We start from the raw sequence: 26,570 nt of genomic DNA, 5'->3' as shown, positions 1-26,570 counted from the left end.
AGTGATATCAACTGTTGTTGTTAAATACGCGGCATATCTCTTTTTAATTTTTTCTGTTTCTTTAGGTGTTGCTTTAGTAATGGCTAGTCCGTAGTCGCGATAGAGTCCTATGTTAGTAATGATGTGCTGTAGCTGTGAGAGTAGATGCTTCCTGCCAAGTTCGCATGTTTCGGCGCTGTCGAAGCTGCCCATTGTCACGTCGAATGTGGAGTTGTATTTCTTTTGCCATTGTTGTTGGTTGTGAATGAGGTATGAATTCTTGGCATGTATGATAATGTTTCTCTCTTGGTTTGTGATGTTGTCGTGGGTTGAGGCGAATTCAAGTGCAATGTCGAAAGATATGAAATTGTGATTTTGTTTGTGTTTGATGGAGTTGAACCACTTGATGACAGATGACGAGTTTTTCCATTGGTTCAGCGAAGTAGCTTTTATGATATTGTTGTTTATTCTGTCAAGTATTTTTTTGCTAATTTTACCAATTTCAGATTTCGTCGGGTTGATTAGTCGGCACGTGGGTTTATTTGCGAAGTTCGGTTTGTGATGTTTGAGTGTTATGAATGCGACCTATGCCTGAAAGAAAAATTCTTCATCACCTACCAACCACAACTATCATCACTCAACAAAGGTAACGAACTTATCTCCTCTTGTCGCCATAGACACAAAGCACTGTTATGTAATTTGTAATCGTACACTCAATACATTATGTAATTCTATCTCAATTTTTAACCTAACTTCCTCTTGTATACATAATCTAGCACATGCTTTGTATTCATTTAATATTATACCCTGAAGAGTGAGAAATCATGAAACAGGCTTGTCGGGATGAAATTGTGGAGTTTTCAGGTATTTTCTTCTTCCTCATCAATATATATTAGTTCAGTAATCTTATCCTGAAAGGACGTGCCGGGCGGATTCAGGATTTTTCAAACATTAGTCATAGAACATCGGAGGCGCTCCAAATGTTGGTGGGTCTGAGGCATTCTTCCCTGACAAATTTTCAATTTCAGAGCCTTGAAAATGCCATTTTCAGCGTTTCAGAGCAATACAAAATATATTGTTGGCATCAGTTTTTCTGTAAAACAACATTATTTTGATTACCTTTCAAAAAAGTGGAGCAATACGGATGTTAACAAATATTAGGTTATTATCATGTCAAACATATGCTATAGGCATCGTTTTTATAAAACAACATTTTTAAGTTTAGTTTAAAAAATTCAGTGAACTATACTTGAATGTTTTGCCAAATATTTAGGCTCACATTATCATCCTTAAATATATGGCCTATTAGGTTCAGGAAGGTAAAATTTATTTTACAATAATGCTATTCAAATACAGATGTAGTCTCTAAAAATTTCTATTAAGTTGTCTTGCATAGACCCCCCTTAAACCCCCTATTCAAACCTCCATGTAATGAGTTAAGTTAGAAATTTGTTACTACAGGTGACAGTTTATAGATATATAAAGCCTTTTGACTTCAAACCATGCAACTTTTATTGTAAAATTTACCCATCTCCACATACAATGCCAGCAAATTCACCTTTTTTTCGGGCAAAGATTAAGCAAAAATTATCAAAGTGAAAATTTGCTTTTAAGGACAGCTTAATGCCATAAATGTATATTAGGCATTTCACTAGACTATTATCTTCTGTAAGTATATGCAAGGTGTGCTATATAGCAATCACTAGTAGCATTATATTATCAAATACAAACAGAATGTAACCAACATGTCTTTAATTATAATATTACTTGAATGTTAAAAATGGTTCATGTGTCATACTTACTGGTCATGATAAATATCTTTTCATACGATCAAAGCTTGTTTAAATGTAAATCTGAAATAATTTAGTTTAGATATTATAATGATCACCAGAGAAATTACCTAGTGATCATGAAAAATACTTTGCTGTTTTGTCAAATTAAGGTTTATCTGCATACATAGGAAGCATTTTACTTTTATAGAAAATACTTTTCATACATCAATAGCCCTTTGGAATTTATGGCAAACAATCTGGTATGAGTTTGATTAACACACCTTTACATCTCTACATGAGGTGTCTAAATCAGAAAAGACAATATGTGACATCGGAGAACATTTCATGTATGTGAAATAATACTCAGGTTTAATACAATTCCAGTCAAATTGTCAAAATAGAAAGCCTAATGGATCAGAAGACTCAAAATCACAGGTTATAGTAAACACCTTTCATGCAATCAATGTTACTTTTCTCAAATCTTAAACAATATGTAGTATAACTGTCCAATGATTGAATGATCAATGATCATAAACTGAAAAGCCCCAAAGGTTTGTTAATGACAAAGTAAATAATAGTATGGCGCCTTATGGCTACATATTTTTTGTCCATTGAAATATATTTGCAGGAATATAGGATTTCGCTGCCATATTACGGCCACGATCCCCAAGCACTAAAGAAATCATAGCTAAAAGTCCTTCGGCAACAAGAATTTTAGAAGCCTTAATCTGCTTACCATACGCCATATTGACATAAATCGTATCACACGCTCGCATAAATTGACTTTGATATATTACATTCATGCATACACTTCACATGTCCTTTACTTACCATTTTGGATGTAAATTTCTGCTGATAAAACTTAAACAACGTTGGCTTTCTTTTGAACAGCAATGACTGAAATTTCGCTCACGAGATTGTCTTTACTAAGCATTTCTTACAATTTCATCTTAAATTTTTCACCATCTTGAAAAATTCAAGAAGTTTGACAGCAGCATTCATGTCAACATAGAATTTATAGAAGATTTTATAAATTCCATCTGATTGTAGTTTAGTTTATATCATGCTTATAAAACCGTTGCTATGAAACGATCAAACATTCAATTCAGACAGTGAGTTGATTATGAAAGAACAAGTTGTATGCAGTGCGGTGTTGAAAATAAATGAGATTTTATGCTTGCACTTTAGTTTGACAATGAAGCAATTGTCTCATCAACTGAAAATTCAGGTGACTCAACGGGATGAGTCACCTGAATCAGATCAGTCACCTGAGTCACCTTAATGCCATTGACTCACCTGAATTTTTCAAGTTCATGAGACAATTCCTAAATGCAACAAAGTGTGAAGATCTTATCCCGATTTAATTTCAAATAAGCACACTGCATATAACATCTTTCACATGACATTCATCTCACGGGAAAAATTAGCCCAACAAATAGACCTGCTTGCCACCGTGACTTCACAGCTCAGTTGTTAGAGCACTGCACCGGCACCCCAGAGGTCATAGTACAAACAAGTTTCACTGCTAAAACAGGTAACATCGAAACACAAGCAATGCACATGATTAAAATTACAAAAGTTTTATTTACATTCTAGCCAAAAAACACAGTACATTGGAACACATTTGTAGCGATAGAGTTTAGCATTACCATCAAAATGACAGTAATGCCGGGATATATAGCAATTGGGGCATTGTATCCATTCCCCACAATTAAGTCAATTTCATGACAAACAAACACTACTCTTGAAATGATGGAAAAACTCTAGGATTAATAACATCTGACTGAAAAAAAGAAAATAAACAATGCCTTCAGTCAAATAAAAACACCTTCTACGTTAATTAAAAGCTGCACTTACTTTGACTAAGTAAATTATTTCAGTTAGGTAATTTTAATATGAAGCATCTTCGTTATAAAAACAAATATCTTATACTATTGAGATTTTACACTGTTCTTTGAAGTGGACACTGACCCCAAAGATTTTAAAAATGCCGATTCGGATTTGCCAGGCATGTGCTTTCTGATGGAATCCCACATTCTAATTACATCTTCACTGAAAACATAGTTAAAATTTCCAGGCTACCAGGACAATATCCTTCACTTACTACTTTCTCCATCACCATTGGTGAAAAATGCTGATTGCAGTATGAGCAACTGTGTGAAATGAATACAATGTTTCTGCTCTACAAAAACACCAAAAAATTATGTTTAACTTATAAAATATTACTATTTAGGCAAAATACATTTATATGACAATAATTTCACCTCGCAATTACTTACCATTCATTGTGACTACAATACACATGTCGTCACTTGGAATAATGGATAATTCAGTCTTAGAGTTACAATTTATACACTCTTTACAAAACAGAAATGGTGCATATCGTTCTAAAAAGAAAACTATTTTTTAGAATGCCTGATTTGTCCTTTCATCATGATCATAAAACATACTAACTAACAAACCCCAACTGCCCATTTGACAAGAATGTTTCAGTTGTGGAAACTGACTGGTAGAAACCATTAAAACCAAGCCACACTGTCATGTAATGGTTTACTACTTTATGGGTGACAACATCACAATCTTGAGATAATAAGACAGTGGGACCACACGACACCTGATTACCGCTCTCTTTCAATAAAACCACATGGTTTCTTGTGGGGAATCGCATGACATTAAGGACAGCATAAATTATATCAGCTCTTACTCTTCTCCAATGCAGCATCCACTGATTGCATTTTTATCCATCTTGATATTCAGGGTTGATCTAAGATTTTTCAAACATCAAAACAAAGTAAATATAGAAAAGCTCATACTCAAAACCATGCAAGTTTATTGTAACCTCTTTACCTGTCTCTACATGCCAGCAAACTCACATTTTGAGAAAAACTCAAAATTTTTTTCTAAAGATTAGCAAAATTTATCACAGTGAAAATTTCAGTTAAGGAAAGTTTAATGCCATAAATGTTTATTAAGCATTCACTAAACTATTATCTTCTGTGAGAGCATATGCAAGTGTGCTATATAGCAATCATTAGTAGCATTGTATTAGCAAATACAAACAGAATGTAACCACCATGTCTTTAATTATATAATCATGAATGTTAAAATTGTTCATGTGTCATGCTTTACTGGTTATGATAAATATCTTTTCATATGATCAAAGCTCGTTTAAATGTAAATCTGAACTAATTTAGTTTAGAAATTATAATGATCATCAGAAAATTACCCAGTGATCATGAAAAATACTTTGCTGTTTTGGCAATTTCAAGGTTTATCTGCATACATTGAAGACATTTTTTACTTTGGAATTTATGGCAAAACAATCTTGTATAAGCTATAGATTAACACACCTTACATCTCTCTACATAGGTGTTCAATTAGAAAATGGGTCAATATGTGACATGGGACAACATTTCATGTAGGTGAAATACTCAGGTTTAATACCATTCCAGTCAAATTGTCAAAATAAAAAACTTCATGGATCAGAAGACTCAAAATCATAGGTTATAGTAAACAGCTCTCATGTAATCAATGTTAGTTTTCAAATCTTAAACAATTTGTATTATAACTGTCTAATGATTGAATGATCAATGATCATAAACTGAAAAGCCCCAAACATTTGTTTATGATAAAGTAAATAAGAGTATGGCGCCTATGGCTACAGATTTTTGTCCATTGAAATAAATTTGCAGGAATGTAGGATTTCACTTCCATATAACGGTCACGATCCCCCAAGAATTAAAGAAATCATAGCGAAAAGTTGCGGCAACAACAGTTTTAGAAGCATCAATCTGTTTACTATACGCCAAATTAACATAAGTCGCATCACACACTCGCATAAATTGACTTTGATATATTACATTCATGCATACACTTCAGTTGTCCTTTACTTACGATTTTGGATGTAAATTTCTGTTGATAAAACTCAAAAGAATGATGGCTTGCTTTTTAACATCAATGACTGAAATGTCGCTCCTGAGATCGTATTTGCCAAACATTTACAATTCAACCATAAATTATTCGCCCTCTTGAAAAAATTCACAGTTTGGACAGCAGCATTCATGTCAATATATGAATTTATAAAAGATTTCTATAAATTCCATCTGATTGTAGTTTAGTTTCTATCATGCTTATAAAAATTACTATAAAACGATCAAGCATTCAATTCACACAGTGAGCTTGACTGTGTTAGTTCAGTTGGCTGTCAGTCGAAATCCGTCAAACCAATAATAATAAAACAAAAATTCAAATGAACCAATTGTAAGATAGCAATTGGATTCCTTTATACGTCCACACTTCTATTATCAGTCGAGACCATTCCAGACTGTCCACTGATCTGCATTGACCAATAAAATAAGCGTTTTGGCGTGCATAGACTCCTTTATCCGTCGAGCCAGTCAATACCCGCTTATCAGTCGGTCATTCCAGGTCAATTAAAATTCAACTGATCTGGTTACCAACGAGATATTCATTGATTAGTCATTAGTTTTCAATAATAAAAAGCTGGATTTTTATCACGAAGCAAATGCGATGATAAAGTAAGAAAAATTAATGAATTTTAATTAATATGAATAGGTAATTTTGAATTTCAAACATCTGTCCGCAACGGATTTGACATACTCTAATTCCGCCCCTGTTGATATTCCATTGAAAGATTCCATCTAGTTAATTTCACAGCTAGCAATACAATTCTCTAAATTTTTTGTATGTAATAAATATAGCTCTCATTTGTGATAGCAACCAATTTAACAAGTTCTATTCTAAATAATGAAACGACTAACTTAAGAGGCAAGTTATCTTGCATTATTATATAAAACATTTCAAAATGAAATAAAAACACAAAAATTTGAATAAAGGCAACAAGCTTGGTATAGTAATATTTGTGCTTGTTTAAATAAATATTGTATCAATTTTATAAATTGTGGGTCAAACACTGAAAGAATACTTTTAAGTTATTGCAGTGATTTATCTTATTGAATGTCAAGTATTTATGCAGCCTAAATTTAAGGTTTTAAGATGATTCAGTGATTATTTGTGATGAAGAATCACTTTGCTATAAGTTTAAAACTAACTAGACTTCATCAAAGTTCATTGGTCTTCATAAATATTTTCACAGTGTCTAAAACTATAAGAAAACCAACAACCTCTTAATGATGAAGGCCTTCATCAAGAATACTTCCCAACATCAGATGACACAAGATGAAATCACCTTTGCTAAGCATTAATGCTAATTGCTGTGCTTAAACGCCTACAAAGTGAAACACTGGACCATACTATAATTCTTCATCTTAAGTGCTTTGATATATTTGACTTATGAAGATTAATATTTCAATTATTTAAAGATAGGCTTTCAAAAAAAATAACGAAGGAGTTTGTTTTGTGAGTTTTTATTTGTGATAATATTTGTAATTTTGAAGGCTTTTTGCCGTGGAAAACAAACAGTCTGTGCTTACCAGCTGAATGAAGATATTGTGCGAATGAACAGCCAAGTTGACATTTCAAACAAAGTACAGCCTGATAGTGATTTAAGTAAAATTTCAGTATTCTTATTTCTGGGAATAGTATCAGCCCTATCCGAATTGATCGGCGGAGGGCAGTTCGAGAAACTTGTGGAAAAAATGTCAAGAAAATGAGGAAGTTGCTTTGTTCTTTGTCACTGATGCACAAGATAATAAAGGGCTGCTGCTTAACGATGTATTGGCTCCATTGCATCAAGAAAATAGTAAACATAACGACCTTTATATTTGCAGAATCGCCATCAGGCAGAAATTCATCGACGAATCCTTTGGTTGTTCAATGGGTAAATGAACACTATGATTTTAAGACATTTTGAAACTTGACGATGATTATTTCACATGCTTCGACAAGTTGATGGTGAATTAAAATATTACAGACCAAGAAAATTTCTGTGTGAGAATTGCATTGCCGACGAAGAGGTAAATATATTTCCAAATATATTAATAAATATACAACAAATTGGTGCATCAATAAAGCTCAAAATTTTGTATGAATTGATTACAGACGTAGTATACTTAGATGAAAGAATATGCAACCGACGTAGTTTCATGTTTTGTGACGGTATTGCATACGTGGCCAAGGTGGAGCCATATCACTTTTTGTAAATTGCTGCATTAAAATGCAACAAAATTTACATTTTAGTGCTTTCCGGAAATGTTTGTTTATTACCAGATATCAAAATAATCCTAAATAACAATAATCCCTAATACTAAAGCTAAGAGAGAAACAATTTCTAACATTAGATAACTTTAAATGTGTACTTTATGCCGGTATAAGTTTATTACTTTTCTACCTCTCGCTAATGACTAATAGAACTATAATCAGACTTCGACTAAAGGTAGCTCTCGTTTAATTTTCAATTCTATTACGTTATTAGCTATAGTCGTTACGCAGTTGTAGGAGGTTTAGCAAACATTGTACCAATATTTGGAATGACAAACAAACAAGCCATCATAAAATCACGAAGGAAACCATCATAATTAAACATGAATAATCAGAAAACTATATACAGACACTCGTCAGGTGAAGGTCTCTAAACAGAGTTCCCAAAATTAAAACTTTGTGTATTGAAATTATAAAACTATGAAAAGTTTGTTCTTTTGACCATCCCAGCACACATTATATCTTTTATATCATGGTTTTTTGAAGCAAGATGAGAAGTTGAGGCCGCCCTTGTACTATGACTTGTATAAATAGATGTGTCAATACCAGCATCAGTCATAAAACGTCACCCAATGAAGAAGTTTCAGTGAAATAGGGCGGTGTGTTTTATAAAAGACGATAGGAAGTTTTTATTGTCACCATTTACTACCGTACATTTTAAATATTCCAAAATATGACTGGCTACACATAATCTTCTTTTCGGCGGAGCAGGAAAATATTAATGGTTGTTGATAAGTACCAGTTCTCGAATGTTTAAGCTTTTACTGTTAACTAAGTAACCTTAGAGTCTTCAATTACCATATGATCTATAGACAATTTATTAATTGTTTGGCATTTTGCCTATTTAAGAGGGACAGGAGGAAAGCAAGAATGTGAGACAGTTCTTTGAGGGGGTTGATACCAGAGCTTCCTGGCGACGAAGATAGTTTAATGCAATGTTTACATCCCATTTCAAGCAATATTTTGGTAATGATGGCCGAGTTTGCATTACCTTTCATTAATCGTTTGACAATTGGCAACCTCGAATGGCGTATTGTTGCCTTCCCATGTGAGGATTGAAGATAAAGCACTTTCTAGCCGTATTAATTCAACTATATGATAGTCCTGACTTATATAATTTTGATAGAAAAGTGAAAGCCGGGCAAGGAGAGGTTACGATATCGCAATCATTAGTACGACAAAATTCAAACCAATTTTAGCTGTTGATGGTATGCGTTCTCGTGTGATCACGCCTTGAGTTTAGAATAATGTCTCTTGTGTCCGCTGAAAACCCTTTTACTTGTAGTTTACGCCTGATAAAAGACAGATAATAATGTTTAGTTTCTGTGTAATGGGTGCTTGAGATTGCTGAGAAGGCAGAACTAGGAAGTCGGTTTCGGTGGTAAGAGTTGAGGCGGTTTCTCTAATATTTGTACTAACAATGGTACCAATCTGTTGGTCAGTCTGGAAAAACTAAAATTCCCCTGGCCTTTTCTTCTATTATCTTGCGGATTGCTTGCATTATGCAGCTGAATGGGGAAAACAACAGAAATTTTATTTTTCCAGTTTGTACTAAAAGCATCAATAGCATGTTCATATGGTTTAGTCTATAAGAAACGTAGTGACCAAATTGATGATTTGGGCGCGAAGTGCAAACAGATCGATGTCAGGAAGGAAAACAAATTGCGTCAGAGCTTGGACAAATACGTCAGGATTAAGTGTCCAATCAGTGTCAATCTTTTATTTCGTGATTCTTTATCGGCGATCACATTCTGCGTCCTTGGTATAAACAGTTAACCACATATTATTGTGTTCATAATAACCAAATGCTACGAGCAGTATCATTGCAGGATGCACTATTATTTGTGCCTTTAATTGTTAATAACGGAGATAGCAGTAAAGCAGAATCATACATGTTTGTCAAAGCAAGAGAACAATGAAATTTTTTTAAAACAAAATAGGCAGCTAGAAGTTCTAGGTAGTTGATATCCTTTTGATTATCTTAAATTACTTCCAGAATGCGCCAGTTCTTGGTTCCACAAAACACCACCCCAAACCAGAAAGTGATGCATCTAAGTGAACTACTACATCTCCCAAGGAGATACAAATGTCATGCATGTTGATTGACCTTTCACCATTTGAGATAAAGCCATCTGCACCGTCGAGTTCGAGTTTCACGTCACTTTGTTCGTTCACTGATTTATAATGGTCTTCGCCATTCTTCGCATGTAAGCAAAACATGTCAACCTTCACCGGAATAAAGAGTGTCCGAGGGGATTCCGAGGATGGCGAAGGTCTGAAAGTCTGCCCGCCAACGTATCAGTAAACAATGTGCTTCATGAATCATCAAACCGCAGCGAACGCCCTGGTTGCCCAGCGTTTAACGTGCCCACGGCAGCTTGTTAGGATGGAAGATTTTTACGGAATGATAAACTTAAACTTAAACAATAAGCCTATAATCGTTTTTGCGCATCCTTCGTATGTTGCAAAATTCAATAAGTCATCTATGTATACTATTAAACTCCTGTGAAATTTAAAGCTTTAACTAATATTCAGCTATATTAACACCATAGTATGCATCTCTCAGATTCAGTGATACCATCCAGCATCCGTTTGAGATAAATGATAGTGCAGTATGGATAGAATGCATTTTGAAATTAATCCTATTTACATATTTGTTCAATTTTTTCAAATTAAGAATTAATCTGACCTTGTCATTTCTCCTTGAACGGAAAAACAGGTGAGATGAACTCATCCTGTTCGGTGGATCATATTATGACGTGTTTCGCCAGGAGTTTTGAGATTTCCGTTTTAATCCAAGCGTGTTCATTGCATATGTATAGACTTGTTTGACCTAATTTGACAATATGAGGACTTTGGGACAAAATCAATCATATGCTTTTACCATCTGTAATATTTGTGGATCAGATGTCAATTATTGCCATTTTGAAGAAAACGACGTATTTGTTCCCCTGTTAATAATTGTACATTGCGTGTAAGTGTTGGTAATATTTTTCTGTAAAATAAAGAGGAAAGTTATTGACCTGTAAATCTATTGATGAGTCTGTTGTCTGAATTGAAGGCGGAATGGTTGCCGAAATTGTTGTTGCTAGGGAGAAGTTACCCCTCCCCTTCTGGAGAAAAATTAGTTCGCTTTGCGGGTTGGTATGGCACGAAACGTGGGCGAGGTGTGAAATCGCTGGTTGGCATTTTGCCTTGCACGGCATCAGTCATGATTTTGTTTAGGTTATTACCAAACAGAAATTCCTCAGGTTTATTTGAGCGGTTACACATAGGTTTTAATTTGCAACTAAGAAGCGGACGGATTGAATCTCGACGCTTGTATGACAGCTCAAGCTATGCCCTAATAAGGTAACGGCATGAAAGAGCCTGGGCAGGATGACCTGAAAATCTGAAAAGACTTCTGTCTCTCTACATTTTAATAAGTTATCGACAGTAACTGAGGAGAACCGCACGCGCAATAGAATCTTGTAGAACTGCGGTGCGCAAATCCTGACGATGGAAGTTTTTAAGGCTTGACCATAGGCTCATTGACCTTGCACAGTACGTTTGTCACAATTTTGTGTAGCTTAGATTTTCAATTATTGTTCTTGCGCTTTCAAGACCAATATTTTAATAAAATTTTTCATTTGTATTTGAGTGATTTTGGGATGAATCGCTTGACAGCATGCATTTTAAGGTCTTAACAAAACGTCGATTTCTTTGCAAAAAGTCATCATTATTTGAATCAATATAATCGAACTATTTCCACCAAACAAATTAACAACATCGTCATTGTTTTGCTAAATATTAGTTGCGTCAGTGGCTGAATTACCTAAAACTTCCTCTGAGTTTGGCGCACGTAAGCCTCTGGTTGGTGTGTTGCCTTCTGAGTCAGCATTATTGAGTCTTCTGACTCGACATCATTAAAAATATTTTGTTTTGGCGCAAAGGTTGTAAAGCTCTAAGTAATTTATTGGTTTCTGCATGGTATTTTGTTGCAGAAGGCATACCAAATAAAGAAGAGCTTTCAGTTGGAGGCGCGATTGGTTGACGTCAAGAGTAAGCTCGCAGTCGGACATCTTTCACAAATCAAAACGTAAATGCAGCTAGACTAAAGAAACTAGCTTCTTAAATTCCAAGGTAAAGGAAACTTCCTACAACAAAAATCAAAATCCACGAGGATGATAACCAAAGCGTGCTAACTTGTTCACATGTACAGCAGCACAACTGGTTAACTCATGCGCAGTGCTTCTCTCTCTCTCTCTCTTTACAGCTACGTAACAACTATAGCTAATGACGTAAAGAATTGATCTCTATGTCTGGACTGAAAGTCTCAGACAATGTGAAATATGTGTTTCAATCGATGAATACTGAGATCGTTTGTTTCGGAATGATAACGTTCCTCAGTTTTACTGACGATTGCTAAGATTTGTTTATTTGACAATTGTTCAAGATTTTATACAAATGAAAGGATCGCAAATAATATTTATATCTCGTTCAGGCGAAAAACGATCCAAATATATTTATATCTCGTTCGTACGGTGGCCTGTATCTGCAATCACAAATTAATTTGTCAATGCACAACATTCCCTTAAATTCAAAAATATTTGATATTAAAAATAATGTTTGAATGCACAACAAATTTACTACGATACAAATTAAAATAAAAGTTATAAACAAATTGAATATTGCAATGCTAAATAAACTGACTGATGCACAAAACCTGTTGTTGCAATGCAAAATCAAAGTTCAATAGCAAAGCCTACCGGTCATATGTACAGGAGACTGGAACGAGAAATCTTAACTGGGGGTGACAATATAGGATTTTGTTTATTGCCTTGTATATTAAAAATTACTATCAACAACCACAAACTAAAACTCTGTGAAATTGGCACCACAATGGGCACCACATCCAACACAACAATCATCACAACATTCATCACTACATTCAACTAAAATCTATCATGCAAAATGATAAATTGAAAAATCGTCTTTAAAACACATTTCCCATCAAATACAATAGTAAAACAATTTTAACTACTTTATTATTTTACTGTCCTTAAACATCACAAAAATGTATAAATGTCAAAATTAAAGAAAACACTCAAATTTATTTTACAGTGTACTTTTCATTTCTCTTATTTAGCGTATAATTAAAAAAACACGCGGTAGAATTTTTTAAACTTGGTCATATGGTAGATATTTGAACTGTCTAAAATATATCCAAAATCTGTAAAGTGAACAAAAAATAAAAGAATAAAATTCATTAAGAATGTACTTTGTATAAACGTGAAATTGCCACCACATTCGACAAACGCGCGATGACTCAAATGCGCGTAATAAATACATAATTAAGTTCAGAATTCCAGTTTTTAGCAAACAAAGGCATATTAATCCAAAAACGCTGGTATGATTTTTTAAACTTTGCATATGGTATATTTTTTAATTCCATAACATATCCAAAATCTGAGAGTGCACAAAAATAAAGTTGTAGAAAATTATCGATAAAGTTAGGTGACCCGCTGCTAATATATAAGATTATATTACGTGCATTCGTGTCAACTAATTTTGTCGATGTTTTCACCATTTATGCTTTTGTTCACTTTCTAAATTTTGGATATATTTTAGACATAAAAAATTCTATATTATTCTTGAGTTTAAAAAAAAATGCTACTCAAGTAGTTTTTTAGCTATAGAGCTGTTTGTCGAATGTGTGCCAACTTCACAGTTTATACCAGAGTACATTCTTAATGAATTTTATTCCTTCTATATTTATGTGCACTCCAGAATTTGCATATGTTATACACAAAATATCTACAATATTGCCAAATTAAAAAAATTCTACTGTGTAGTTTTTCATTTATAGGCCTTTGTCTGTTAAAGAACCGGAATTCGTAACTTAATTATTCAAGATTGTTTTACGCGCATTTAAGTCATCCAACTTTGTCGATAAATAATAATAGCTAATCTTTATTGGCGATGCCAACATCACTGAAAAAGCGGTTTACAGAGGGTCCTGTAACTACTAAAAAATAGAAAAGAAAAGAAATACAATCGAAAATATGAAGTTAAAAACAACATTTGAAAATTTATCATGCTAAAACGAAACTAATTAAAATATGTTTTCTTTGATACAACGCTTAAAAATGTCTTAAGCGGGCACATCTCTTAGGAAAGGGGTAAGGCATTCCAAACGTCCGATGCAAATTTATTGTTATCCAGTGCCCCATACTTTGTTTGCGAATAATTTGTGGATATTTCGCTTTGATCGTGTAATATAGTTATGGTAGTTACTGTTAAACAGCAGTGAAAGTGCATGAAAAGGTTATTAACTACCTTAAACATAAAAAATAGCACGATGCACGGCCTTTTAGAGGTTTCCAATGGAGCTTTAAAAGCATCGCGCATGAAAGCAGGATCGATGTTTTCTACCCATTTAAATTTTGTACATTTCTAAATGTTTGATTTATATTTTAGATAATATAAATTTATAATATACTTGAGTTTAAAAAATTCTACCGTGTAGTTTTTTGCTATAGAGCTGTTTGTCCAACGTGGTGCCAACTTCACAGTTTATATTAAAGCATTCTCGTTCCCATTCTCCTTTAGATATGACCGGTAGCCTTTGTTATTGTATTTCATGAGGAACGTGTTTTAAAGACGATTTTTCAATTTATCATTTTGAATGACAAATTTAGTTGAATGTGGTGATGAATGTGGTGATGAATGTTGTGATGATTGTAGTGTTGAGTGTGGTAGCCATTGAGTTCTATAAGACCTGGAGGGGAAATGTCAACCAAATTACTATAAATTATAGCGAAGCGGCCGCGTGGTCAGAAACATGGCGGATTTTGGTTGTCAAAGTCAGCGGAAAGACGCTGGCTCATAAAATAATTTTTTTGCCCACCAGATTTGACAACCACAATTGCGATTATATAAAATGTCAATGCCAAGCACAAAAACTTTAGAAATTTTATCTTAAAACATGCTGCAAACTTGTTTGGTATAAGGATGCTGAAGTAATGCCAGAAAAGGAAAACAGCCAACAGTCAATTTCATGACAACGGTAAGCAGCGTAAGATTGTTTACCAATTAAAGTGTTCAGTGTTTTGTTTTAAGTCAATACTTGAAGTGTGATGGCATATATTTTGTGGATGTTTTTAGTCCTAAGTTATAATTTAAAGTTTGTTTATCCAGTCTTATTTGTTCTTACTTAATCGCTTGCTAGACTAGCAAAGCAACCAATTCTTATCGAGATATTCGTATCTTATGATAGATATTCAGCATGACGATGAACATAACACCATTAAAGATGACGAATAATGGGACAGATTTTGAACAATCATGATGATGGTGTGAAGGTTGGCTTTATGCTAAAGTTTTATAAATGCCATATGGATTTCTGTAAATGAATTGTTTGTTATAGTAAACAGGTTAGTGCATCAAAACCAAGATAAAAACTAATTTGTTCAATAATGTGCCAAATTATGCTCCTACGTTGAAATATTTGCTCAAGAAAAGCTTATAATGACATGCACGAAACATTAAACACAGTACTGCATCATCTGACAAAATCCATACGTTTTCAATCATTTAAAATTCACATGGATTGGTTGCAATGAAGTTGAATGTGGAAGAAGCAAAATTGATGCAAAGCACTTTTATGTCTTATGAAGAATTAAATATTATTTGAAAGAATAAGAATAGCAATCTAGTAAAAGAAGTTACATCTGTCTTCAACACGAGACTTTTCCAATTATGTATAGTTTCTTTGTACAAAATATTTTTAGATAAACTTAATTTTAAGTCATTCACTGATATTTTTAACAAAAAGACAAAAAGGAAAATTCAAACTGATGTAAAATTCAAAAGTTTGTCAAGTTGTTTGAACCTAGGAAAAATAAGTATAGGTAACTGAAATTTATAGGACACAAGAGAAAAGTAGTGCAAGAAGGTTAGCATTTTGAGAATTAATATGTTCTTCTTGACATACATTACACAAGGCCATAATATGATAAATAATGACTATACAATAAGAACTATACAACATGCTAAATATCTTCACCTACATTATAATTATTTAAACAGGTTTGCCTTCATGCAGCAATAATAAAAAGTGTTATGTCAGAGAAACCAAATCACTTTAATTTAAGAAATCGTGTTTTCAATGGGAAATTAATGTAGCTCTGTTCAGTAGTAGATCCATAGTTGTCAAAGACAATCCAGTTTGGAAAATCTTGGTTTAAAAGAACCTGCAACATGATTATAGAATTTCTGAATTTCGTTCTTTTGCTCTCCTAGTTCAAGATATTTTCTTCATAAGATCTTCGTAGTTTTATCAGAATATCATAATACCTTATAAGACACCCAGAATCACTCCTAACAAAAAAAAACTCAAAAAATACATTCCACTAATATGTTCCCGGTCGTAGGTAAGCTAACTTTTCTAACTCATTTGTGTACATTTTAACTAAGATTTACCTATTCAAGAAAAAAGTTGCGTCAAGCTGTTTACAGACAGTCAAAAGCACAAGTATTGCGCATGGGATTATGCATTAAAGCTTAACGACACTGTTGCCAATGAGGTGCCAGGCGGGATACGGATTCTCAATATAAATATTAGAGCCCAGCATATAATTTTAAACATAGTGATAAACAATTTGCTTTTATAATAAATTCACTCTTTTAATAAATTCCATAAAACCAAGTTGTTTATAACTATGTTTAAATACATTTGGTTATCGCTTCGTTAGTCATACCTTGAAGCTAGAAGGGATGCAGGCTCCTTGCAAAACATTCAGACGTTTGGTGAAAGAACTAAGCCCAGAAGTTGTACATTTAAGAAAGTCTGGCACTCTTCGTCGACGAGTTTATCATTCTCCAGGGCGAAATTATGTTTGGCTTGTGGTCGTCTACGATAAGCTCAGCCATACAGCTTTCCGGTGCATGGATGTATCGACGGATATAGTCAAGGTACTGTGGTTGAAAGTATGCAGAACAAATTATGATCCTGCAGTAACAGGAAAGCATTTTACATACTGTCACTAAGTATCAGGGTTGCCCAACTCTATTACGAACAGATAACGTCACTGACGTTATCATGTCTGCCATGCAGGCATATTTAAGAAGCATGTGAAGATGATTTGGCTGGTGTTAAGGCACATAGATATGGCTCATCGTCAGCAAATAATCATCAGCAAATGGTGGTCATTCTTAAGAAAGCACAGAAGTAACTGTTGGATGAATTTCTTTAAAGATTCATGCAAGCAGTCAGGAAATAGTGCAATAGCTTAGCCATTAACATAAATCTTAAGGGTGTCAGAGCATGTCTTTGCGCTTGGAATCATTTTCTTGTCATCATGAACAGTTGATGGGACATTTGCTGCACCAGTTGTAAAAATTAACATGTGACTTGGTGTTACCAATGGAATATACTTTTTTTCTTCTTCTGTCAGTTCAATTTCTTCGTCAGCCAATTCTTAAAATAATGTACCTCCTAATTAAAAAAAACACAATTCTTCCTTTACAAAAACCTTCAGTGTCATATAAAATCACATTATCATGGACATGGAGGTAATCAATACTTGACTTATTAGATAATGGCAGTGGTTCATGAGTTAAAATAGATTAGACAAGTGTTTGCTGTCGCTACTGGAGTTTCACGCCGTAGGGCGATCTTCAGGCAACATCTGGGTGTAACATGAAATGTGTGTGCCACGCCTTTATGTGCTCAGTAATTCCAAACCTACACAAAAATTTTTACCACATTATAGAAAACTAGTCTATGACGAAATAGAATACAGCTAGATATTATTGACTTTCATCTTAGATGATAAACAACTCATTACTCAGCACTGACATTGTAATATTTCAACTCATCAAGCAGGTGATCATATATCGAATTGCATTTGATCACAACAAACCATTCTATAATTTCTATCGAAAAATAGTTTTATTCTGTTTAAGAGATGATGGTAAACCATCAATCTAATTACACCATTCTGAACATTATGCCAAGGCATTGTTTACATCTTGTTGGGTGTTTGCTTCTGCAACTGAAAATACACAACACAGGCATAAAAATTTTCCCATGGCAAATTCACCATTTATATATTTAAGAATTGGGGCTTTACAAAATTCCATAAAACTTGGAAAACATCAGGTAAAAAAGTTAGAAAACATTTCAGCAGTCTTGGGAAAATTAGCTGACCAGCTTATGATTGGATTGGTTTGTTCAATGTGATGAAAGCAATGAAAGAAGAAAAGGAAACAATGAAGGCACTATTTGTTGCGGAGTGTTCTTTTGTTGTTTTCAGCTGATCAGCTGTTAGATGGGATGACAGCTGAATTTAGTGAAGAAGGAAGCAATTGCAAAATGGCAAAGTTGATGTTTATAAATTCTTTCTCGATTCTTTGCAGGATTACAATACTTCCCTGGGTATATCTGCTGTGTTGCAAATGCAGCATACTTCATGTATATGTAAAAACATCTTCCAATATTCTACTCGTGTTCACAACCTGGAAAAATTGCCATTTAATTCAAACTCTTAACTCAATATTAGACTTCCGTGAATTGATTAGTTTTATAATTGATAACTTGGGTGACATACTTGCTCGAATGCGTTTGATACCACTGCTTCACGATTTTTATAAGTTCAAAATGAGATTTGAAATTTGAATCGATTTAGGGTTTTTTTCTGGGGATGCATGCCAATAACACCTTGTGCTTGTTTCACAAATTCATAACTGGATGCGAGCAACTTACACCATTAGGATTACCAAAAACCATAACGGTTAACTTCAAGCATGGATGTACAGAATGGTGCAATTGTCGGCCATCAGCTTCAACTTGTGATCTAAGCATTACATTGCCTGTTCATTATCGAAATAGTTACAACCAACTAAAAGAAGCAATTGACTCTACACTTATCGAAGGAAAAGGTTTTGATTTCATTTGATAATGATAATTGTATTTTATCACTTACGGGGGAATAGCAATCAACGGGAGTGTTAACCATAAAGAAATTCATAATTTTTTAATGTTGACAACTGCATTATTAGTTATTACTTAAGTTCATGTTTAATTGTTTTGTTGAAAAAAACGTTAGGTAACAATGAATCCAATTTGAAGCATGTTATCAATCTTTCATGTTAGTACTCAAAAGCTCTTGTTACGAAAGAGCAATGCATTCGGTCATATGTAATGAAGATTTAATTTCATCACTAAAGGGTACTTCAATACCAGCTCTTTCCGTTAAATAGCAAAACAAATCTAAAGCCTCCTTGGGACTGTCTGGATATCTGACACCTTCGTGATCCATAACATACTGAAAGTTTTCCTGATATGAACTTTCGTCATTGGTGTCTTCGAAGTGACGCAATTTCATTTCATCAATTTTATCCTGACTGACCCTAACAAGATAGTTAGCACCCCCAGAATCTTTTGGCAAATAAAATAATAAATCAAGAACTCCTGGAGTGGTTTCATGGCGAGATGACCTAATATAATGCGTATTCCAGTACGCTTTCACTTTGTTTAATGATGCTTGAATTACATTTTGGAAACAGAATCATAAGCACTGTCTGTGTAATGCGCTTTCAAAGTTCACTGATCCGCTATCCCGTAAATCCTTGAAAAAGTTAATCCACCAATCTGCAAAAGTTAAAGTATGTGATCACAATTAACATAAGACTACTATCACTTTGAACAAGTTTTCATGCCATCTTTTTTAATTTATAAAGTTACTGCGTCTTACATATTTATAATATTGTTGCGATAGATCCTACTTACCAGTACAAGACTTACGAAAATGTGACCACCAGTTTTTAATCCTTTGGTTTCTAATGGATGTTGCATATTTATGAGCATTCTCATCATCATGAAAATAACATTGAATGGCTGCAATATCACCATTCTCTGTTTCATAATCTGAACGAGCTAACAAGGGGCATCCACCATGTTCGATCACAATATCCAAAAACAATTTTGTTGACTGTTTTGGATAGTTGTTTGACTTGCATATCTCCAACCACAAAACCTTCCAACTAAAGCCATCAACTGCTGCATGTATAGAGAAGCCAAAGGTTGAGCTTATCATATCCTGTATGGAATTCATATTTATTTACAAAATCTATGCATCAGTTGTGCTGGCGAGGACATGGGTAAACTCTCCCCTCTATATTTCCTGCACTAAAGCTTCATATATGAGCCTTGAAAACGTTGGTATTATCAAACAGTACATAACATATGTAAATGACATTTAGAGATGTTTTTCCTTGGCTCCCACCACTGGTATGCACCATGAAATAGACAAAAAAATTTAACATATTCAAGTAAACTGAAATTTATTATCAATATGCCAACAGCGATTGGGCCATAAGACAAGTACTTTCGCCGTTTAAGTTGATTTCCCTTTATTTCCTTACTGGCCTTGGGATCTAGTTCATGGACAACATTAGCCTCAACACTCCGTGGGCATGTAAATGATGATTTATTTAGTAGATGCCAAATTTTACAGTAACCAGAAAGTTGTCCAGCTCCTTCCATTTCTGTTTATACAATATCCTTGAGATATTGCTCATCAAAATTGACATTTCTTTTCTTTAAGTTATATTTTCGTAGTTTCTTTTAATGTGCGGACACACGTCGTAATACCATGATATGTTTTAATAAATTGATGATGTCATCATACTTGTATCCCAGATGAAAATAGTATTAAATACAATCTTGCTCGTGGTGACAGGCATTTTGTGGAAATTCTGCAAATGCAAGAAATGTATTAATTGAAGTATTTTTCAAAATGTTCGGTACATTTCCTGATATCACAATAGTGTATAATAGCTCACACAGGGATGAATCATACACATAATGACATAATGCATGATCAAATCCTTCACAGACCACCGTTCAGTGATCACTGTTATGATACTATTAAATTTACCAGAAAATTCCTCTCCGCAGTTATGATAGTATTTTGCTGCCTCATTAGTAAACTCCGTGCCACATGCGCTACGAAAATGCGCCATTTAAAGGCCTCACTTTCGCAATACAAGTTTCACTTTGTGGTTTCACTTTGTGGTTTCCGCCGCCATTTTCAATTGCTAGAATTTGATATATTTTAAAACTAGAGCCGGTATTTGCCATTTCTACGGAGAAGGTCCATTTCTACGGAGAAGGTCCATTTCTAAGGAGAAGGTCTATTTCTACGGAGAAGGTCCATTTCTAAGGAGAAGATCCATTTCTACGGAGAAAGTCTATTTCTACGGAGAAGGTCTATTTCTATCGAGGCCTATTTGTACGGAGAAGGTCCATTTCTATTGATCAAGTTACAGTTAAATAAAAAGACTGCACATGAGTTTTGTGTAAAGAATTCGTGTCCCTTGTGGGGCACCGTAGAAATGAATGCTTAGAACTATGATATTTCAATATGATGCAACTTTTACCTTTTTAAGAGAATTCCTTACAGTTATTTTCAACATTTCTTCCAACTTTGGTTCTATGCTTTCACCTTCAATATATTGGCAAACTGTACATGAAATAACACGAGGCAGTTCACCACCTTGAAGAATCATTGTGGCAAACATGCGTCCAACCATTTCAAAGTATCCATTCTGAAAAGCCATAACGTTGCATCTGATAAAATTGCCAAGCGACGTACCTGTTATCAAAATTAAAAAAAAATGCATCTTTAGGTGTCACAAGATTTTCACATTGACCTACAAAAGCCTTACTAAAAAACATTTGCTGTCTTTAATGATTGATCCAATAAGTAGGTGAAAAGCCGTCTCCGAGGACCACCATTATCAATCGCAACCTTCTGCTCTTCAGTTTGAATAGCAACAAATGTGACATTCAGGGTGTCTTTTTGTTTCAAAAAGGCTTTTCGCCTTATGGATGGCTCTGTTCTATCCCAAATATTCAGCCTACTGATTACAATTTACCGAAGCTCTCCTGTAACTTCAGCCTTGGCATGTTCTAAAATGTGGTGCATGAGAGATTTGTCATATAAGTTTTGTTTTTCTTCATTAAATTTTTCAAAATGCTGACCACTGTGTGATCATTCATGCTGATCTAATTTTTTTCTTATGACCTCCTTAACAGCTTTGTTCTCATCAAAACCCAATGGCCTGAATAAAAAGCACATGGATACATGTAAAATAAAAACTTAAGCTTAATCAATAGAATAGTATTTACATAAAATCTTCCACAGAAAATGACTGAATTACGCCATGATAACTTCAATTTGAACAGCATCTAGTTGGGCATCTAAAGGCTGTAAGCCTTTATTATTTTTATCATATACCAAATATTCGTCATCTACCTCATATTCACTTTGAAAATATTACGATATTGGAATTTTACTGTCACTACTTTCCTTTAATAGACTCACTGGGCAAAGATACAAATTAATTCGAAAATGGGCTTTGCCTAGATCTTCTTTATATATACCAAAACATATCCACGATCACGAGAGAACTTACTGTCATAATCTTCCCATTTCTTCGAGGCTGCCTGCCGCACCTCATCATAATTCATACTTTTTCCAACTTTTACTGGAAACATCTTTCCAAAAACTCTTTTGTGCTTCTCTCCCTCGCACTCCATCAGCCCGATATTAAAACGCCGTCCTTAACGTTTTTTGATAAACGGGATTTTTTTAATTTCGGCTCGAAGTGCGAACGTCTCTCGGTTTCCTTCTCCTTCATGAATGTTGACAAACTTGGCAGAGAAACAAACGAACCACCAGAAGGCGAAGTTGTGGAACTAGGAGACGAAGAAGCCGAGACATTGTTAACCGAAGTATTAACTTGCAAATTACGAATCATTATATCACTAGTACTGCTCCTCTTTCTACCACAACTCGGACAGAATATAAAGGAAGCCTGCAAACTGTAACCACAACCAGCGCAAAACATTTCGTTCAGCGACAGTTCTCTTATTTTGTCTTATAACTATAATTCAAACGTGCTGAATTACGAACGAATTACGATTGGTAAACCATCATGTGGTAATCAGACTCTCTTTTTCTATATCACCCCTGGTTATGATTTGTCGTTCCCGGTCTACCGTAGATATGATTTGTAGGCTTTCTTACAGAACTTTGATTTTGCTTTGCGCTAAATGGTTTTGTGCATTTGGTCATTTTTATTTTGCATTGCAATATTCAATTTGTTTCAGGGCCTTTTCTAAGAATTTCTCAGTGGGGGGTGGGGGTGGGTGTATTGACAAAAGGGGCTAGTGTAATATAGTAATATAAGATATATAGAAATATCCATACTAAACATATTGAAAATATTAATTATTCTCATTGTTGTCTTATTCCATACAAACTAAAGTCTGCGAAATGATTTCTTTAATAAGTGTTTGTGTGCTTTTCGAAGTCAAGAAATGTAGAGAATGGATGATGCTAGAGATTTGTACTTGGTTGACCCAAGCACATGCGCATTTTATATAAATTAAAAAGAAAATTATGAGATTTAAAATAAGTGACTATCGACAATTTTAAATTAGGGAAGGCACTTCCAAATCGTACTTTGCTAGATATTGAGGTTTACGCTACAACTAATGTGAACAAATCAAAATACAAATCGTGATGAACTCGATGTACCACTTGAAAGTAAAACAAAATAGTTTCTGCTTTCCCGTTCGTAATATTGACCCTGAAATCATTTAATGATCCTTGTCCAAAATTCGTGCATCAATTGTAACTAGATTTGCTCGGTTATTAATTTGTTCGTATCTACTAATTATACTACTTGTGCTTCCAGGGAACAATGTTTCTTGTGGAGAGGGCGGTTTGCCATAAACAATAAGTGTGCCTCGTGCTCTGCCTATATAAGGTCCACTAGTCTAGAGTTTTGATAAAATATCGCGCTAAAATACCAGGCAGCCAATCTAACCTAAACAGTATCGCATACACCACGTCCCAATCTAAATTGCAACTTCCGTTTACCGAATAATTCCCAACAATGTTACTATCAAAATTGTGTTTATGATGTTTATAGCGTCCGCCATGTTGCTTGTAAGATTGCGGTAAATGGGAATTGTGTGGAATAATAAAGAATATGTGCCATAGGTCAGACATTACAATATAGGACTTGTCAAGAAATCGCCATGGAAGTACGATTTTTTACGTTTCCTATTTTGTGTCAAATATAATTGATACATTAGAAAATCATATTTTGCACTATAAACGATACAAAATATCGAAGTGGTCACATAAAACAAAGATGCTCATAAATTTTTAACAGCATCGAAAATCGGTAATTACATTTTGACGGTGATCATCCACCATCGTTTTTTGTGTCATGAGTGTCAAAAATTTGACAAGCTCATTTCTTTTACAATTTTCAACGTTGCAATGTCAGTGAGAACTTATGAAATTTGATAAAGCTTATAATATTGATAAATTGTTCTCAGAATATTTGTTAAAAGTTTTTCTTTAGCATGTTACACATACAAAAAAAATTGTGAAAACGCGAGAAATCGCATTTCCGACTTTTCAGCATTAAAATTTTCAGGAGGGAAGCCCAGACTCCTAAACTTGGATTCGCCCGTAATTAAAGGACTGTTTCTGTTTATTTTAATTGTTTTGAAACAGTGCGACAACGTTTTTGTCTGATGAATCTTTAGAAATTCAACTAAATATAGCCACCAAAAGTTTTTGCAAGTGCTGCACGCTGATCACTTTAGAGACACATTCGAAATGTTAATATTTTAATATATCTTGCATATTTAAAGCAATAATTTATCTTGAGCGCTTTATAGCTACATCTCATCCTGCTTAGAAACTTGTCAATTCTAATTATTAGTTAAAATAAGTGTTAACATTTTTTAGGGCAGGCGGTTTTTGATGAAGCATTTCTCATCGTTACACCAGATGTGGTTCAATATATTGTTGATCGCAAGAATAATAGCCTCATGTGTCATCCTTGGGGAGGCCAAAGTCTTGGGTATTGGTTAAACGATTTTAAGCAGGTGATTCCCTTTAGTGATAACAAAAGGTTATTATCACTTGATTCTCATGTTATGAAAAAAGTTATGCAAGAAAAAAAGTATGTGTAGAAGTTATGGGTCTCCACCATTCTTATCCAAATGATATGAAATTGTTTTGGAATTTATATTTGAATGAAACTAGTGATGGGCAAATTAGCGTCCCTCCAGTTATTTACAACTGTAAGTATCGGTTGGAAATGGATGTAAATACTCTTCCACGTTTATATACCCGTCCCAAACCATGCAAAAATAATCCAATTTGGAAAACGGAAAGTTTTTTTAAGGGATCTGAACATAAGTGGAAAAATAAGCGAAACATGGCACTGTAATTCTTTACACTTTTTTAATCATTTTTAGTTTTTATCTTTCGTTAGTGACGACAAAACGTATCGTGGAATACTATCTTTAAGAGAACTAATTAGTTTTCTGACGGACGTAACCTTAGTTCTTTAATATATAATGTGTAATCATACCTGGTATATTGTTGTAGACAATAAATGCCACAATTTTACGACAATTGTTTTTGTACTGTATACTTCACTTGCACAGAACACTTCTCCCACACAGTTTTCCCCAAGTAGCACAAATAGGTTACAACAACGTTATGGTAACTTTCGTATTAGCGAGTTTCCGAAATCACAACGGCAACGCCGGCGGCGACGTGCTGTCTGAATTTTTTAAAATTACGCATCCGCAAGTCGGAGGAAACCCCAAATAGACGTTCTTGCGTCACGCGACCGACGTGAATTGAATAAACATCGCGTTTCAGCGACTACCGGAGACGAAGGAAGTAAACATTGCTGCGCTGGGTGTTCTGGAGAAACAAAAAAGGAGGAATATGTTTACTTTGACCAGTGCTATTGCTTTGTGTAACATTAGTGTAGCAAGCAGACGCCATTAGTATAACAAAACTAAGTGCTTTGATGTATATTGGGACGATGTATTGTGTCATCTGGATGATACTGACAATATTTTTGACTCGAAATTTCAAGCAACAGCCTATATTACAAGAGGTTTATAGATGTGTTAATTATTTGCATTTGTTATGCCTAAATGAACACAAGCGTAGCTTTCACTCTTTAATTCAACTCTTTCGTTACGTGGATAAGCATTAATTGTTTTGATACATGTCTATTTGTTTAGTAAACCCATGGTTTTGAGTTCCTTGCATGATGACTTGTTTGTTCGCGAGATAATTATGTTTGAGCCATGTAATTTCAAGAAAGGTTCACCTGAATGAGGGAATTGTTGGAAAAATATAGCAGAAAGTGTGAATGAAATTGCTGATCCTTCGTTCAAAGTTAATGACAGATCTGTTAGAGATAGATTTAAACTGCTGGAAAAAAAAAATTAAAAGAAAAAAATTAATTGCATTGAGCATCGGGGGTTGCGCAAGAGGAAGAAACTTACATGGAAAAGGCTTGCGTGAAATTATAGCATTATTTAAGGATAGTGATTTGACCAAGTTATTGGAAAAAGAGAAACAAAAAGAGGCAACTGATAATGAAATGCAGCAAGCAGATGAGCTTCGGTTGCAATTGCTTAAAACGGTAAGGGAAACCTCCAAAAGGAAAAATAGTGATAGAGATGAGACAACACCAAAAAGAATTCGGAGGTCTGATGATACAATAAATTATCTAAGAGAAAAAAGTTAGAGAGAG

The 26,570-nt window shown here is 34.2% G+C and overlaps 2 long non-coding RNA genes across 2 annotated transcripts; one reads left to right on the top strand and one right to left on the bottom strand.

Moving 5' to 3' along the window:
- Window positions 1-25,263, bottom strand: LOC124457984. Its single transcript, XR_006952930.1, has 4 exons — window positions 25,178-25,263; window positions 13,649-13,659; window positions 4,374-4,375; window positions 1-11 (listed from the first exon to the last, which is right to left on the bottom strand). It is a non-coding gene; the product is annotated as an uncharacterized LOC124457984 (long non-coding RNA).
- Window positions 7,650-25,420, top strand: LOC124457983. Its single transcript, XR_006952929.1, has 2 exons — window positions 7,650-7,687; window positions 24,752-25,420. It is a non-coding gene; the product is annotated as an uncharacterized LOC124457983 (long non-coding RNA).
- Window positions 25,421-26,570: the final 1,150 nt, after the last annotated feature.

Source organism: Xenia sp. Carnegie-2017, unplaced genomic scaffold, assembly GCF_021976095.1.
Source record: "Xenia sp. Carnegie-2017 unplaced genomic scaffold, XeniaSp_v1 HiC_scaffold_6, whole genome shotgun sequence".
NCBI classification, from domain to species: domain Eukaryota; kingdom Metazoa; phylum Cnidaria; class Anthozoa; order Malacalcyonacea; family Xeniidae; genus Xenia; species Xenia sp. Carnegie-2017.
This window is presented reverse-complemented; position numbering and strand designations above follow the sequence as displayed.